The sequence below is a fragment of the Sus scrofa genome, chromosome 15, assembly GCF_054392235.1.
Source record: "Sus scrofa isolate SSC_HxYL_T2T_F1_AM1 chromosome 15, Sscrofa_HxYL_maternal_Yorkshire_Landrace_v2.0, whole genome shotgun sequence".
Lineage (NCBI taxonomy): Eukaryota > Metazoa > Chordata > Mammalia > Artiodactyla > Suidae > Sus > Sus scrofa.
The window spans coordinates 59,355,753-59,372,349 of record NC_139397.1 but is presented as its reverse complement, the minus strand read 5'-3'; the positions used below and the strand labels follow the sequence as shown (position 1 = coordinate 59,372,349).

Here is a 16,597-nt window from a genome sequence, read left to right as displayed (position 1 = left end):
ACATAACAATACTAGTATGTTACACAGACGGATTTTCAGGTTAATACATCAGGGGAAAAAAAAATGTCTCTCAAACATCGCTACTTGCCCATCTGCATCGATACTTCAAATGTAAAGTATCCAAAACGGAACTCACCAACACCCCTACCGCAAACCTGTTCTTCCTCCTGGGGAAGAGAGGCCACTCTCCCAGAAACCTGGAGGCCACCCTCAACTCCCTCTTCCTGCTCACCTGGAAGATATGCTGGTTGGGTCTCCAAAGTACATCTCAGGTCCTGCCGCCACTCTGCCTCTCTGCAGTCATCATACACTCCTAATGGTCCCCTTCTCAGGGTCACCTGGGTCCCTAGAACAGTCCTGACTTGGTCTCAGCCTTCCCTTTTGCCTTCCGCAAAGCAAAGTTTTATGACATCACTTTCTAGTCTAAAACCTTCTATGGCTCCTTCTTTACGGCCTCTTGAATAACATGCAAATTTCCTACCCTGGTAAGGGTAAGCCATGTGTCTCATGAAACAGTTGCAGCTTATGCCTGCTAGTTGGGGGTATTTGTTAACAGTGCCCCTTCCAAGCTGGATGATAAACTGTATGGTCAGCCTTCCTACAATGCCCTCCAGATTTGCCTGACTCTTCAGACACAGTTCCGGCTTCTCCTTGCCTTCCAGGAATAGTTCAGTTCCTTCTTTCAGTTCCCTTCTTTCCCAACAGTCTGCAGACCCTAGGAGAACACAGGGGCCTGTATCTTTTACCATCCTTGGACTCCTGGCCCCTAAAATACTGCTGGTATACAGACACTGGAGAGCACTGAATAAACCAAGAAACCCAGGAGTCTGGTAGTTCTATAAGGAATATATCTTAGTAGGTGAGAAATGAGGACCTTCAGGAAATTAAAATGAAAAGTTACCGAGTAAGGTCAGCAAGCTAGTGTCGGGGTTTAATACAGTCATTTCAACAACAAACTCTAGCTCCCCGATTGAGTATTTGTAAGGGTTATTTTGATCCTAATAAAGACACTCCCATTACCCTCCAGTAGCAATTTCTGTAATGGCTCATGTTCAGTCGCTCTGATTTGAAGATATCTATAGATGTCACATATGGTTCCTGGATTATCATGCAAGAAAGAAAGAAAACGCTGTCGATCTGGATCAGTATTTGAACCAAGTTTTCAGAAATACTGTTGGATGGCATAAAAAAAAGATAGCTTCTCCCCCCCACACACACACACAAAAAAAAAAAAAAAAAGGAAAAGGAAAGAAATAGTTTCCTGTTATTCTATTAAGCTTTAAAAATTAATACTGAAAGCCAATTTCCTTCTTAAAAACAAAAGTTATGTAGCTAGGATAAATAGCTGTAATAAATGTACAAAAATAATCAGGGGACATAATAAAAACAAGACAGCTGCCGGACCTCAGAAATGAATTTCACCACAAGCGCGTCAATGCCTCAACCCTTCACCACCCAGTGTTGCCAAATGGTCTTTTTTGAGGGGACACATGGGGGTGAAGTGCGAGTGAGAGTTATGAATCCTTAGCAAGAGTCTCTTTGTTCATTTGGGCTTAATGCTTCCCAAAAGGCTCAGAAGAGCCAGGTGGGACTGTAACGAGAAATTTCATCATTTTCTCAAGTCTCTCTTAGTCACTTGAAATACACACAACAATCAATCAGTCATTGAAAGATATGCTATTTCAAAGTTATACTCAGATAGGCAATGACCCAATATATCTACACTTAATGTAACATAAGGAGAGAAAATACTTCTTCTAAACCCACCAGACCAAGGGCCATTCTTTTCCTTGAATTCCTCAAATATTTGTATCTAAATATGTACAGGGTTTTTTGAGGGAAGGCAAATGTCACCACCAACTCAAAAAATAGCAGAAAGTACTGGACTTAATTATAGCCAGTTACTTGATATACAGGGTACAGCAGCTCTACATTATTTTGGTCTCACCCCATAAGCTGTACAAAATAAACTAATCATTAGTAACGGATGGGTCTCAAGACTTCAGCCAATCTCTACATCTTCAAATGTGACTATACTCTACATCAGGTTCCCAGTAACTAAAAATATTAAGTTACTTCTTTATATCTTTAAAGATTGTGCATTTGAGGGAGTTCTCTTGTGGCTCAGTAGGTTAAGGATCTGGCGTTGTCACTGTAGTGACCTCCGTCACTGCTGCGGCAAGGGTTCGAGACCGGGCCCAAGAACTTGGGCGTGCCACGGGCGCAGCCAAAAAAAAAAGATTGTTCATATGAAACTGAAGACAGCAATTAAAATATGTATGTTCTCAAGTCACTTACAGGAGGTCCTTTTTCTGGCCTTGAGTTACATCACAGAGCCAAACTGTCACCAAATTTTGCATTTCACCACACTTTATCCAAAGCTTCTTTTTCAAAAAGAACTATGGCTTTCTCAGACATCTTCAACTTCTTCTAAGTCCTATCACCAAAAGTGGTGGTTGTTATACTTTTCAGGACCATTTCCAAAGGAAAACCAAGTTTTCAATTCCCTCTTGTCTCAGAAACCTTTTTTTTTTTTTTTTTTTTTTTTTTTTTTTTGCTTTTTAGGGCCGAACCTGCAGCACATGGACGTTCCCAGGCTAGGGGCCAAATCGGAGCTTCAACTGCCAGCCTAAGCCACAAACACAGCAACGTGGGATCCGAGCTGCATCTGTGACCTACACCAATGCTCACGGCAATGCAGGATCCTTAACCCACTGATCGAGGCCAGGAATCGAGACTGCATCCTCATGGATACTAGTCCGGTTTGTTACTACTGAGCCAAGATGGGAAATCCTTGTCTCAGAAACTTTGAGACCAGAACCTCAGAGCCCAGTGGGGCTGGACCCTGGGTGACAAGCTCAAACCACTCCCTGGGTTAGTGGCCCAAGTCCGTTGACAGGACACACAATTAAAGTCTGTGCCTCCGCAAAACTACAAGTTTAATCTAGACCTCCTTCATAATCACCCATCAATAACTGAAATCTCTAATAAGTCTCTGAACAGCAAGGCTTTCCTCTATTACTCTCCCCATAGTATTCTCCCCCAAAATACAAAATTCTCAAGAATTTTAAGATTCTTAAGAGAGCAAAAATCCAGATTCTTTTGGGCACCGAATTAGCCTTATGTGGATGTGTTTTATTACTGTTGTTGTTGTTTTTTTTTTTTTTTTTAATCCCAAGAGCTTCTCTTCTGCAAATAAAGGCAGCAACTGGCACTCTGAGCACTTAGTGGACAATCTGGGAAGAAGCAGCAATGAACAGGAGGCAATACCGGATACAAAAATGTCCCATTGTCAAAGCCGCTCCCTTCCTCACCAGGGTGAAAGAAACAAATGCACTCAATGCACTGAAGACGGATGCTATAAACTGAAAATGAACCAGTTAAAAAGAAGCTGCCACAGAGCTGGTAAGTTCACAATGCAGAAAGGGAGCCCTGAAATAATACACTGCGGGTCCGAACACACATGCAAATGCGTCCCTTCTGGGGAGCACCATGACTGCCACGCTGGCCCCATCACAGCCTCTGCCAGGCAGTCAAGAGCAAGGAGGGGCACAGAGGCAGGTCAGATTCTGAGCACTGTGGAGGGAAGCCTGAGCCTTGGCGAGGCATCTGCTCCCTTACCCACAGGGCGAGAGGAGGGTCTCTCCAAAGGGAGCAGAGAGAAGAGAATGATGGCAGCTCCTCACAGAGGCAGAGCCTTGAGTGGGAGCCGAGAAGGGCAAAACCATGCGGTAATTAGGTTGCACCACCAGTGAACATGCACCCTCCTGCCTCCTGTCAAAAACATCAGCTGGCAACCTCATAACTAGGAAGTCCTAACTGCTACTTCCAGAGCAGGAACACGTGTACAGGAAAAAGCATGGTGTCCGTCCTGAAAATCCAATCTATTTTAGACACACTATGTTAAACTGCTCCCCACAGGTCAGGGGATGCTAATCACTGGCAGGGAAGCCCTTCCTATCTCTAAAACAAAACAAACAAAAAACCCTCCAAAATTGTATAGAAATAGATAATTCCTTTTTTTTTTTTTTTTTTTTTTGGTCTTTTCAGGGCTACACCCATGGCATATGGAGGTTCCCAGGCTAGGGGACTAATCAGAGCTGCAGCTGCAGACCTACACCACAGCCACAGCCACAGTCACAGTCACAGCCACACGGGATCAGAGCTGTGTCTGCAACCTACACCACAACTCACGGCAACTCCAGAGCCTTAACCCACTGAGCGAGGTCAGGGATCAAACCGGTATCTTCATGGATACTAGTTGGGTTTGTTACCGCTGAGCCACAACCGGAACACCAATAACTCCTTTTTAGAGACCCAAAGCTGCTTACTGCTATACTCAGACCATACATTTATTACTGATAATAATAACTATTAAGGGAGTTCCCATCATGGCTCAGTGGAAACGAGTCTGACTGGCATCCATGAGGAGGCAGGTTCAATCCCTGGCCTCGCTCAGTGGGTTAAGGATCCAGCGTCACCGTGAGCTTGGATTTGGCGAGGCTTGGATTTGGCGCTGGCAGCTACAGCTCCGATTCAAACCCTGGCCTGGGAACCTCCATATGGCCCTAAAAAGACAAATAATAACAATAATACCTATTAACTATTATGGAGCACAAGTTATGTGCCAGGCAGTACTCTCAAGGTTTTGCATATATTAAGGGATCTAATCCTCAGAACAATGCAATGAGTGGATGCTATTATTACCCCATGTTACACAGAGAACACAGAGAGGCCAGGCTACACAGCCTGTACCCAAACTTGGGCAGCCTTCTCCTAAACCTGGGCCCATACTACTTGGTGTTGGCTCTGCATTCAGAAGACCAACAGAGAAGCCCATGTGTACAAAGAATTGATAGCTGGCTAGGAAAAAAGATCAAGGTCAATAAATGCCACTCACCATGACGTACTGTCTGATTCTCATGCTATGCTGCCATTTTTGCACTACTAGCACGTTTCTTCTTTCTGTTAATAGTGAGCTGATATTTTACTCAATGCCCAGTGTCCATCTCCTATTCTCTTACAGAGCTGCTTAAAAACACCATTTGTTTTATCCTCACTGGAGGATGACATACTATAGGTTTCTACTAAGAAAACTTAGATCTGGATCTGAATCCCAGCTCTGATGCTTACTAGCTGTGAAATGCTTGACCTCAGGTTCCTCATCAGTAAATTGATATAATAATAGTACCAACCTCATAGAATCGGTTGTCCTAATAAATGAAAGAACATAACTAGCATCTAACAGGCCCTTGATAAATGAAGGACATTATCACCACAAACTCTAAGATATTCTTTGGGGAAAACATGTTTATTATTTATTTCTTCTGAAATATTTACTTACTTATCACTTTATTTTTTTCCAATGAATTTGATTATATTTATACATGTACAACCATCATCACAATCTAATTACTTATCATTTTAAATGTCTACTTATTTTTAACTTTTATTATTTATTTATGTATATCTTGGATATATATAGATATAGATATAGATATATATCTATCTATATATATTTTTTTTAGGGCCACATCTGAGGCATACAAAGTTCCCAGGCTAGAGGTCGAATCAGAGCTGCAGCTGCTGGCCTACGCCACAGCCACAGCAATGCAGGATCTGAGCCGCATCTGCAACCTACACCACAGCTCACGGCAATGCTGGATCCTTAATCCACTGAGCAAGGCCAGGGATCAAACCTGAGTTCTCATGGATACTAGTTGGGTTCGTTACCATTGAGCTACCACAGGAACTCCTGGGTATGTTACTGCTGAGCCATGCTAGGAACTCCTTGGATATCATTTTTTAAGTTTTACTTTTTTTTTCTTTTTACAGCTGCACCTGTAGCATATGGAAGTTCCCAGGCCAGGGGTCAAACTGGAGCTGTAGCTGAGGGCTGAGGCCTGAGACACAGCCATGGCAACACTGGATCTGCGCTTAAGGGAACAATGGATTCTTAACCCACTGAGACACGCTAGGGGTCGAATTGGCATTCTCAAAGAGATAACATTGGGTCTTTAATCCATGAAGCCACAATGAGAATTTCTTAAGTTTTACTTTTAAAATTTATCTTGAATAATTAATTAATCTTGAGTATCTGTTTATGCCATATGTATGTATTATGTATTTTAATGTATTACTTATGAATTTTTAAAATATCTGTTCTCATACAGATGGTAGAAAGAAATACTTATGTTTGAAAATAAAGCAAAAAACCACGAGGTCTTTAAGGATGCAGAATGACCTCACCCTCCCAGAAAAAAAAAATTTCATTTTAATTTCAAATCTACTAATTTAGAATTTAGGGATTATGGACTAGGGTTAGGCTGGAGGTCATCTTTTGTTAATACAAATAAGGGGCGTAAACAAGGTTTCAAGGGACCATATCAGCTTCCGAAGAAAGAAAACCTAACCTGTTCTCAAATACTAAGAGAGCAGTCTCTCATATGGCCACAATTGATATGCTAATTATAAAAAATTTATCCATTCATTAGATACCCTGAGGACATGAAAGTAATGACTCCATTTCATTAAACATTCTATAAAATTTAAGTCTTTCGCTTATTTAGACAAGTTTTCCTCCTAATTATCCCAAATTAATGCCATTCTAGTCCTAGTTATATTTATTACATTGTCTAGTGTGGAACATTATATACATAGCAAGTTCCGTCTGACAAAAGCCTAATTAGATGACCAATTTTTCTTGACTAGAGCATGAGAAGAACATGGGTGGTTTTTAAGAAAACATTCTCAGTGATACCATACCCAGATTTGAATTACCTTGAAACAACTTTAAACGTTGAGTTTTGGATGACTTAGCTTGAGAACAAGATTCCAATTTTTGCCTCTTGTAATTCTGCCTAATCTGGAATCACTTTTTGAATAGTTAGAATACCATCACCAGAGAACTATCCAGAAGATGAAGCAGTATCTATGGATCACCTTTCTGCACACCATCAGGACCATAGCTCCAAATGAGATGTGGGCTCCAGCTTCACTGGAAGGTTCCAACACCAGGAGAGAAGGATCAACTTCCTAATTACTCTTGATCCATCTGTTTGGCAAAGTGCCAAACCTAAAAAAAGTCTGAATGACTGGTTTTTCCACTTCTGCATTCAGATTAAAGAGGACTCATCATGAAAATACACTCAGCCAAATTAAATTAAATTTAGAACCAAGTGCCACCACAAATTCATGGTCTTCAGCCTCAGCTGGGCTCAAATCGCTCCCAATCCATCCCTCACATCCCTCTTCAGGTATCAACAGAGATAATTTAACTCTTCATCCCCCCCATCACCTGCTGCCCCTCTCACAGCCGATGGCCCACTCCGGTTACCAGGACGGACACCATCTGCTTGAGGCTCCTCAATATTCCAGGCCGGTTACCGTTATGAGCACACCTGTGTCCACTCTCCTCCTGTCAATTTCTTCCTCCAGGTTCCTCACCCATCCTTCGCCCTGAGCCGGGATGATCTCTCTCTGAAGCAAATTCCAGCATGCCACACTCCTGCTTGAAATAATTCTGTCACTGGAGCTCCCTTCGTGGTTCAGCGGAAACAAATCAGACTATCATCCATGAGGATGCAGGTTCGATCCCTGGCCTTGCTCAGTGGGTTAAGGATCTGGCGTTGGTGTGGCTGTGGTGTAGGCCAGGAGCTACAGCTCTGATTCGATCCCTGGCCTGCCTGAGAACCTCCATTTGCCGTAGGTGCGGCCCTAAAAAGACAATAAATAAATAAATAAGAAATAATTCTATCACTCATTACCATCCAAAGGTAACAACAGCTCCTCAGTTTGAAATGTAAGACTTTTCTAGATCGTGGCCTCTACTCCTTTGCCAGCATCCCCCACCACCCCCATGACCTGCAAAGGGAGAGACTTGCCTATGCGAACCCTCCTCTCTCCACCTCATTGCCTTCCCATCTTGAAGGGCCAACTCGGGGCTCAGCACACTTCTGAAGTCCTTTCCTGTTGCCAAGATTTCCATGAGGCGCTCTTGTTTGGAGGTGCTCCTGCTTTTGCCCCAGCACTGCTTACTCAGCTTCCCTCCTTTGAGTTCCAGTTCCTGCAACGGCTTCCCCTACGTCTCCAGGGAACTGTGGACATCTCGAAGGCAAGAACTGAGCTTCATTCTCTAAAGCAAGTCCAGGCGTGTGGGCCCTGACCCAAGCACTGGGCACTGGTGTGGACAATGTGAGAGGAAGTGCACGGATAAATGAATGAACGAACGGAGGAGCTCGTTGTCCTGGGAAAGGAACGCAAAATCAGCAGCTACCAAACCCAACTGTACATCAGAATCCCCTCGGGAGCTGTTAAAAACACGGAACTCTGGATCTCATCCCAAACCTACAAATCTGAATACTTGAGGAATGAGGCCAAGACGTGTGTCTGCTTTACAAGCTCACTGGATAATTCCGCAGAAGGAACTGACTCAACGCTGGTCTACAGAGGGTGTCCAGGAGCCCCAGTCCACACAGAGTGTTCCTGTCTTGGTTGTATCCAGGTGAGGCTATCCAGAATGCCAGGACAGTAGCAACTCTGATACTGCCAAATGGGTCACAAAGTTGCACCAACCCCGCATTAGCTCCTGGTAAGAACCTGTGACTTTCTGCGTTTTGCTTTCCACAGTTCACCTCCAAGTAGAAGCCAGGCTCTCAACTAGGTTTTAAGTAATCCAAGGGGAAGGGAGCATATCTTTATATCCCACAGCACTGCCTCATGTCACATACTGCAAACAGGAATCGCATTTGAATAATCAGAAGTTGACCTAACCCATATTTAAGTATGTCTCTCATCTGGGGGGGGGGGGGAATAATAAGAAAAAAGAGTATTCAAATACAAGCACAAAAGACAAGAACCCTTTTGTTGCATTAGCTCTATCTTACCTTCCACTGTGCTTATCAACCTGGGGATCACAAGCCTCTTATAAAGAAAGCCTCCAACCTGCATCCTGTTTTTCTCTGCAAGAAACAGCTACATAGAGATCACTTTTCCTCCCAGCTTCCCAGAAGAGAAAGATCATTTGGGACACAGTCCAGCTAAGACTATCTATACCTCCTAAACTCCATGACTATGACCATCTCACATCCATTAGGATGGTGACAAGGAAGGAAGGAGTGAAAGGAGGAAGGGAAAAGAAGAGAAAAGAAAAAAAAGAAAAGGCCAAGTGTTGATAAGGATGTGGAGAAATTGGAAGTTTTGTGCACTCTTGGTGAGAAGGTGAAAAGATGCAACTGTGGTGGAAAACAGCATGGTGGGTCCTCCAAAAATTTAACATAGAATTACCATGGGATCCAGCAATTCCACTTTTAAGTATATATCCAAAGGAACTGACAACAGGGACTCGAACAGATATCTGTACACATCAATACTCATAGCAGCAATATTCAGAACGCACAAAAAAAGATGGAAGCAACCCAAGGGTCCATTAACAGAGGAAGGGATAAACAAAATGCAGTCTATCCATGCAACAGAATATTAGTCAGCTATTAAAAGGAAGGAAATTCTGTCACACAGTGCCACACAGTTGAACGCTGAGGACACTGAGCTCAGTGAAATCATCCAGTCACTAAAGGACAAATACAGTATGATTCTGCTTGGGTGAGGTACCTAGAGCAGCCCAATTCAGAGACAGAAAGTAGAATGGTGGCTGCCCGAGGCAGGGGAGGAGGGAATGAGGAGTTACTTTTCATTGGACACAGTGTCATTCCTGCAAGGTGAAAAGGGTTCTGGAGATGGATGATGGTGATGCTGGCTGCAGGCTCAAGGCCACTGAACTATAAGCTTAAAAATGATTAAGATCGCAAATTTGATGTTGTGGGTATCTTCACTGTGAAAAACAGATTTTAAAAAATACATGACTGAGAAGGAGACTACTCGTACCTGAGGTGTCATGGTCCCAAAGCTGGGGACCACAGTGAATCTACGTTAGTTCTGGCTCAGCCGAATGTCATTTCCACACATTTCATTTACTGTGCGGTGTTACATCCCTTTTCTTTAAAGAAGCCGTTGACTACTCAAATCTCTCCCAGACTGCCTTCCTGGCAACAAGTTAAAACAAGAGACATGCAGATAGTAAGAAATTCTAATCTGACCAGACAAAATACAAGGAAGTTTGACCTTTTTCATTCTGTGCATTTACCTATTTTTTGATTCTAAAGTTAAAAATACAGAGAAGCTATACATTGCATTTTTTACTTAAGAGCTGACAATTTTGTATTATATTTATTTGGTATTTTAAAGTCTAGTATGTAGAGAATTTAAGTGCTCCCTGGTTAACTAGCCATAAGATGGGGGGTGGGGGCGTTAATAAAACTTTAAACTATGACACGGTGTCTAAAAGCAATTGTTTATTTTTTTAAAAAAAAATACACTTTATATCATAAAGCTTTGGGGTTGTTCTTGAATGTCCTGAAGAATAGGAGTTTGCTCCTGTACGTGAATTACTTTGTATTATGTACTCCAAGGATTATGCAGGTGCTAAAGCTTGCAAGCAGAAGTACTAAATGGAGATTATGCATTCATATTATTCACATTCACTCCGTTGCCATGGGTTACAACTCATCCTCCTTGACCACCAAAATACTAGGAGAAATTGTAAAGGATTTTCTCAGTGACCCTCCTATGGGGGAATCACAAGGACAGTTTTTTTCTTTTTCCCCTAAATTAGAGCTCTTAGAAAACATATCTGATGTACTCTAAATCAGTCAATGGACTCTTATCAAAGATACAATGCAATTACTCAGTTTTAACCACTGATACTTTTTAAAAATCAGAATCACCAAAATCCCTAGTTCATTAATGACCTGATTACCTTGGACTGAAACCTATCTTATACCATTCAAACCCATTTAACACCTCCTTTTTTTTTGACCCCCCCATAGCATCATTTTCTTTTTTTTTTTTTTTTTTTGTCTTTTTTTTTTTTTTTTTGCTATTTCTTTGGGCTGCTCCCACGGCATATGGAGGTTCCCAGGCTAGGGGTTGAATCAGAGCTGTAGCCACCAGCCTACGCCAGAGCCACAGCAACGCAGGATCCAAGCCACGTCTGCAACCTACACCACAGCTCACAGCAACGCCGGATCCTTAACCCACTGAGCAAGGGCAGGGACCAAACCCGCAACCTCATGGTTCCTAGTCGGATTCGTTAACCACTGCGCCACGACGCGAACTCCAGCATCATTTTCAATTACTGTGCTGGGTACCGTCAAATGATTCCATTATTTGAATCCTGGCCTGTGGGGATGCTTAGAATAACGTTTAATGTAAACTCTCACAACAACAGATGGCAAAAGTTAGACTGCGCGAAATCTCATGTTTCTTCGCTTTTTCATCACAGAAAAAGTAGAGCACAAGAGAGAATGAGATGAGTCAGCAGAAGAAAATGGTTTACAAATGAATGAAATCATTTGTACTCGGAGGGGGGACTTCCTTCCATTTGAAGTTTCAAGTTTTGTTGCCAGGCGCCTTTTGTGCCAAACAAGTTAAGACCTAGGAACTGTGTAATCCCAACAATTGCCTTGAAGAATCGGGGGTGTTCACTGCATGACGGACAGCTCCCGATAACCCTGAGCCAATGAAGTGGGGGAACTCACAGTTGGATGGATGAGAAACCCCCTCTAATGTGATAAGAAGAGGAAGCATTAGAAACAGCAGCAGAGAAACATTCCAGCAACAGCCTCCCTCACCCCCAGGGCCCTGCCAGATTTTAAGAGTCTCTACTGCTCTTAGGGCAAAGCAAGGAAACCCTTAGTACTTCAGCTGATAGAGTAGAAATTTCTTTCCAAATAACATACACGGATATTTGAAGTTAGACTCATGAGAAGAGGCAGCGATCTCTAAAACCTTTCCTCCTGGTGCAACCCAGGCTTCTCAAGTGAGCTCCCTACAGCAAGTGCAAGACGAACCACTGGAGCAGTGAAAGAACACATTTAATATTTATTTTAAAGTAGCTGGAGTTCCCATCTTGGCACGGCAGAAACGAATCTGACTAGGAACCATAAGGTTGCGGGTTCTGTCCCTGGCCTTGCTCAGTGGGCTAAGGATCTGGCGTTGCCATGAGCTGTGGTGTAGGTTGCAGACGCGGCTAGGATCTGACATTGCTGTGGCTGTGGTGTAGGCCGGCAGCAACAGCTCCGATTGGACCCCTAGCCTGGGAACCTCCATATGCTGTGGATGCGGCCCTAAGAAGACAAAAGACCAAAAAAGGCTAATTTTACCAACAGGCAGCATGTAGACTAATAGTTAAGCACACACAAGATTTAAAATGTGTGTGTGGGGGGGTGTATGTATGTATAAAATTTCACTGTTGTCCTCTGTGACATTCAAAATATTCATCAGTGGCTGCCTCCCAGAATTGGTCTGAGGACTAAATGAGGTTATTCCTATGCGTTGGCTGGTACCAAGTTCATGTGCAATAAACAATGTTTCTTTGGAGTTCCCGCTGTGGTGCAGTGGGTTAAGAATCTCACTGCAGTGGCTCAGGTCGCCTCGGAGGCCAGGCATGAGTTCGATCCCCAGCCCAGCACAGTGGGTTAAGGATCTGGCACTGCCACGGCTGTGGCATAGGCCACAGCTGCAGCTTGGATTCAATCCCGGGCCCAGAAACTTCCCTATGCTGCAGCTGTGACCATTAAAAAAATAAAACAACAACAACAAAACACCAAAAAAAAAAAAAAAAAAAAACGCTTCCCTTCCTTGAAGGAAAAGGGAACTGAGGGCCCAAAGGCTTGCTCTTCATATCTGCATTTCAGGAGCACATGGGAACTCTGTTATTTTGATAAGAAGCAAGTTCTCAGACCAACAGAGAAAGCCTGTGACACCACCCAGGCCCTTGGACCTCCAGCTTCCCACCACTGAGCTGAACAGAAACCTTCCAGGGCTTGTCTACACAACACAGCATAAGGATTAACAACGCTGCTCTGGAGCCCTCAACCCCACTGAGCATGGCTTCACTTGACAATGGAAACCTCCACTTCTGGCCCTGCAGATCAGGATGGTACACCATCACTTATCATGCCTCCGGCGTCCCAAACAAATGTTCTTTGCAATTCCCCACATGTTTAAACCACCCACAGCAAGCAGGGTACAGCATATGGGAAAATAAGATCCCCAGTCTCCAAACACCATGCTTTCAGCAGCAAAAGCCAGGGCTTTTGTCATAATGTAGGGCTATAATTAGAGGAGGCTTCTGAAGTTCAATTAGTCGGCCGCAACCATATAAGGCGAGCTACTCAGTATACTGGAGGTTCTTCTTGAGGTATTTTTTCCCCTTGACTTTCAGGAAAGGAGGACTGGGGAAGGGCAGCATGTTGAGAATGAGAAGCTCTGAGTTCTCAAGTCCTGGCCGCCCATGGGCTGTGTGTCGGCCTCTGCAGTGAGGGAAGGAGAGGTGGCAGCAGCTTTGAAAGCTTCGGAGGATGGGAACCCCCCCCCCCGCCCCGCCCACCACCCCACTCAGGCTGTCATCCCAGAGCCTCAACTCCTGCTGCCAAACCATCTGGTCCATGGAAAGCTGCTGAAATATTAACACATGTGAAAACCAGATTCCAAACCATAGCACTCCCTTGCCCCAACCTAGGGGGGGCCTGCTGGCCTGAGATACCAAGGGGCCGTCATGATTTTTTAAAACTCACCAAAGGAGGAGCATGCATTGAGTTGGGAGGAGAGAAGGAAGGTGCTGGGCTGGACTTGAAAACTGGTCTCCAAAGACGTACCTCTTTTTCTCTCTCTCTCTCTCTCTCTCTCTCTCTCTCTCTCTCTCGCCCTCGCTCTGTTTCTGTGATGCTTGTTTTTATTGCAAATGCAGACACATACAAACGCACAGCTCAACCCTCAGCATACAAGAGGCTTTTTTTGCTTTACCTTCCACTGAGAAGTCCTAAGAAGTATCTCTGACAATGGGGGGGGTGCCGTTTCCCTGATTTTCAGTGGAGCCAAATGCTCTTAGATTTCTATCTCACAGGAATATTGAATACGCAACGACTCTCTACCAGTTTTCCTAAGATGGAAACTCAAGGACAAGAGAGCGCAGTTAGGTAAATGAATAATTCTGTGGCTTTCTTAGAAGATCACATACCCCAATCAATAAGTAATGGAATTTCTGATTAGTGATTACATGAGTACCAAGGATAAGAATGAGATTTAAAGCTGTTTTTCACTGTGTCCGACCCTGGACAAGTCGCTATTGTCTCCCTTCCTCTAATATCCTCAGGTGTAAAATATGTAGGAACAAGACACTCTTGCAGAGCTATGTCCCCAAAGAAATGATACAGTAGCAAAAATGTACTAAATTCCTATGGGTCAGACCCTACGCTAATTATTGTGCATGCAATTGCTCATTTCATCCACACGGCAACTCTAAGTCAGATGCTATTTTATCCTCATTTTTATAAATGAGGGACAGAGGATACATTGCCAAGATTATACAGGCAGCAAGTGGGTACCAGGACACACATCCCGTCTAACTTCAAAGCCCTAAATCACAAAGCTCTGCTACTATATAAAGGCACTTTATAAACATAAGAAGCCACTATTACAAATCTGGAAAAATCCACCTGACACTATGACCATCCTCATTGTTCAGCTCTTCTGAGCATCTTCAGTCCTTGGCTAAACAGACTTTTTAAAAACAAACATCACAGCTGTTTATTGTCTTCCTTATAAATAACCAGTTAGCCAGTGTGTTAGGGGTGGGGGAAAGGTCCAAATACTCCTTTCAATTATTTTAAAACCAATCAAAATGAACATTCAAATGAGTTGACTAGGTTCACAGGAAGCCTCACTAAAATTAAAAGCTCCAGTACCTCATCTAAAGTGATGTCTTATCTTAGACGTTTGGTAGACTCCAAAAAGGCATACTGTTTTATAATTCACCAAAGACCATGCTGGAATTTTTTTTTAATTTTTAAATATTTTTTGGCTTTTTAGGGCCGCACCTGTGGCATATGGAAGTTCCCAGGTTAGGGGACGAATTGGAGCTGCAGATGCAGCGATGCCAGGGATCAAACCCACATCCTCATGGATCCTAGACGGGTTCGTTAACCACTGAGCCATTAAGGGACCTCCATGCTGAAATTCTTAAAAATCCCAAGAGAGGAGTATATATGTACAACCTGGTGGATTCCCAAAATGCCCCAGTGTGAATGGATCAGGATTACAGACAGGACATAATGACCCGGGAGGACTTTTATCAACCGTAGGGTAGAGACTACAGTTCGGACAATGTAGTTAAAGAAAGAAGCAGAAACACAGAGGTCTGAGATTTCACTGAAATTATCAGGAATGTTAATAAGGCAATGGGTCCCCGTAACCATTTGCTACTCCTAGTTTGTGCCTGCTACACACCTAGAACTTGCTGGAACAAAACCAAATGAGACTAGAGCCAAGTTCACAAAGAGCTCACAGTTAGAAGATCAGACAGGAAGATGAGGACAGATGTGTAAGTGATGCCAGAGGCGAACAGGATGCTAAGGAAGAACTGAGAAGGGGCAGCTCAATCAACAATCCACCAGGCCAAAGAGGCTTTGTCCAGTATGAAGACGAGCTGAGTTCTAAGCACGAAGTACTTGGATGCAAGAGAGAGTGAAACTGGGTGTTGTTGGAGAAGGAAAAACAAAGGCTCTGAAAACTTTTACAAAGTGAAGGCAACTGGTTGCAAAGTAAAACACAGCTGTACTTCTCTGTGTAGCTTACACACAGTTGACTCTTGAGAGCATACTTTGAAGTGACAGCTTTGAGAGCCTGCTGAGATTCTATTTGCTTCCTTGGGGTTCTTCCATTCCTATGCAATGGAAACCAATGCAGTGGCTTATTAATTACATAATTACATTACATAATTAATTACATAATTCGTGCAAAACCCCGTGAATACATACCATTACTATTCCCATTTTGCAGGTAAGGAAACTGAGGCTCTGAGGAAAGAGGTAATTTATCTACATTTACCTGGGCAGTCCTAGAAAGGCTGGGTTATGAAGCTATCTGGATCACATCTCTGCTTGAAATCGCTATACTACACGGCCTCTCAGAAAAGGAATTTACTGAGGAGTACGGAATAACTCAGAAGAGCAGGGAGGCCTGGAGAGCCAGGCTTGGACCTCTGTAGCCAGTGCCACTTTGGCGAGGACCTCTCAGCAGCCACGCCTGGCACAAACCCTGCAGCTGGCACCACCCATACTGCAGCACATAGGACACTTCCTGCAGAATGCCATCTTGCTGCCACACCACCACCACCCAGGGCACATGTCTCACAGTCCCTGCCACCCCACCCTACTCACCAGATGCTGAGTCTGGAAAGGACCATGTGAGTGGTGAAACCATGACTGAGAGGCAGGTGGGACAGGACAGAAATCCCACAGCCAAGTTCAGCATCTCCATGGAGAAATGAGGTTCTGCCTCCTTCCAACACCCATAAGGTGGGGTGCTGGTTTCCTAGGAATGCCGAAACGCGGTACCACAATCTGGGTGGCTTAAGAGAATTTTACTCTCTCAAAGCTCTGGAGCCCAAGAGCCAGAAGCAGAATTGTTCCCCCCCCTCCTCCGGGGGGGCAGGGATTCTGGGGGAGCTTACCTTCCTTGCCCTTCTTCTGGCTTCTGG

At 43.8% G+C, this 16,597-nt stretch overlaps 1 protein-coding gene across 15 annotated transcripts in view; it reads right to left on the bottom strand.

The window, feature by feature from the left end:
• The window catches only part of STOX2 (storkhead box 2), a 215,223-nt gene that overhangs the window by 82,828 nt on the left and 115,798 nt on the right, over positions 1-16,597 (bottom strand). For 2 of the 15 annotated variants that reach the window (XM_085000965.1, XM_085000957.1), the window contains exon 1: positions 233-557. The exons of the other annotated variants lie outside the window; for them this stretch is intronic. The gene's annotated coding sequence lies outside the window, so the exon portion shown is untranslated. Of the gene's footprint in view, positions 1-232; positions 558-16,597 lie in introns of those variants that run through there. 15 annotated transcript variants of the gene reach the window in all.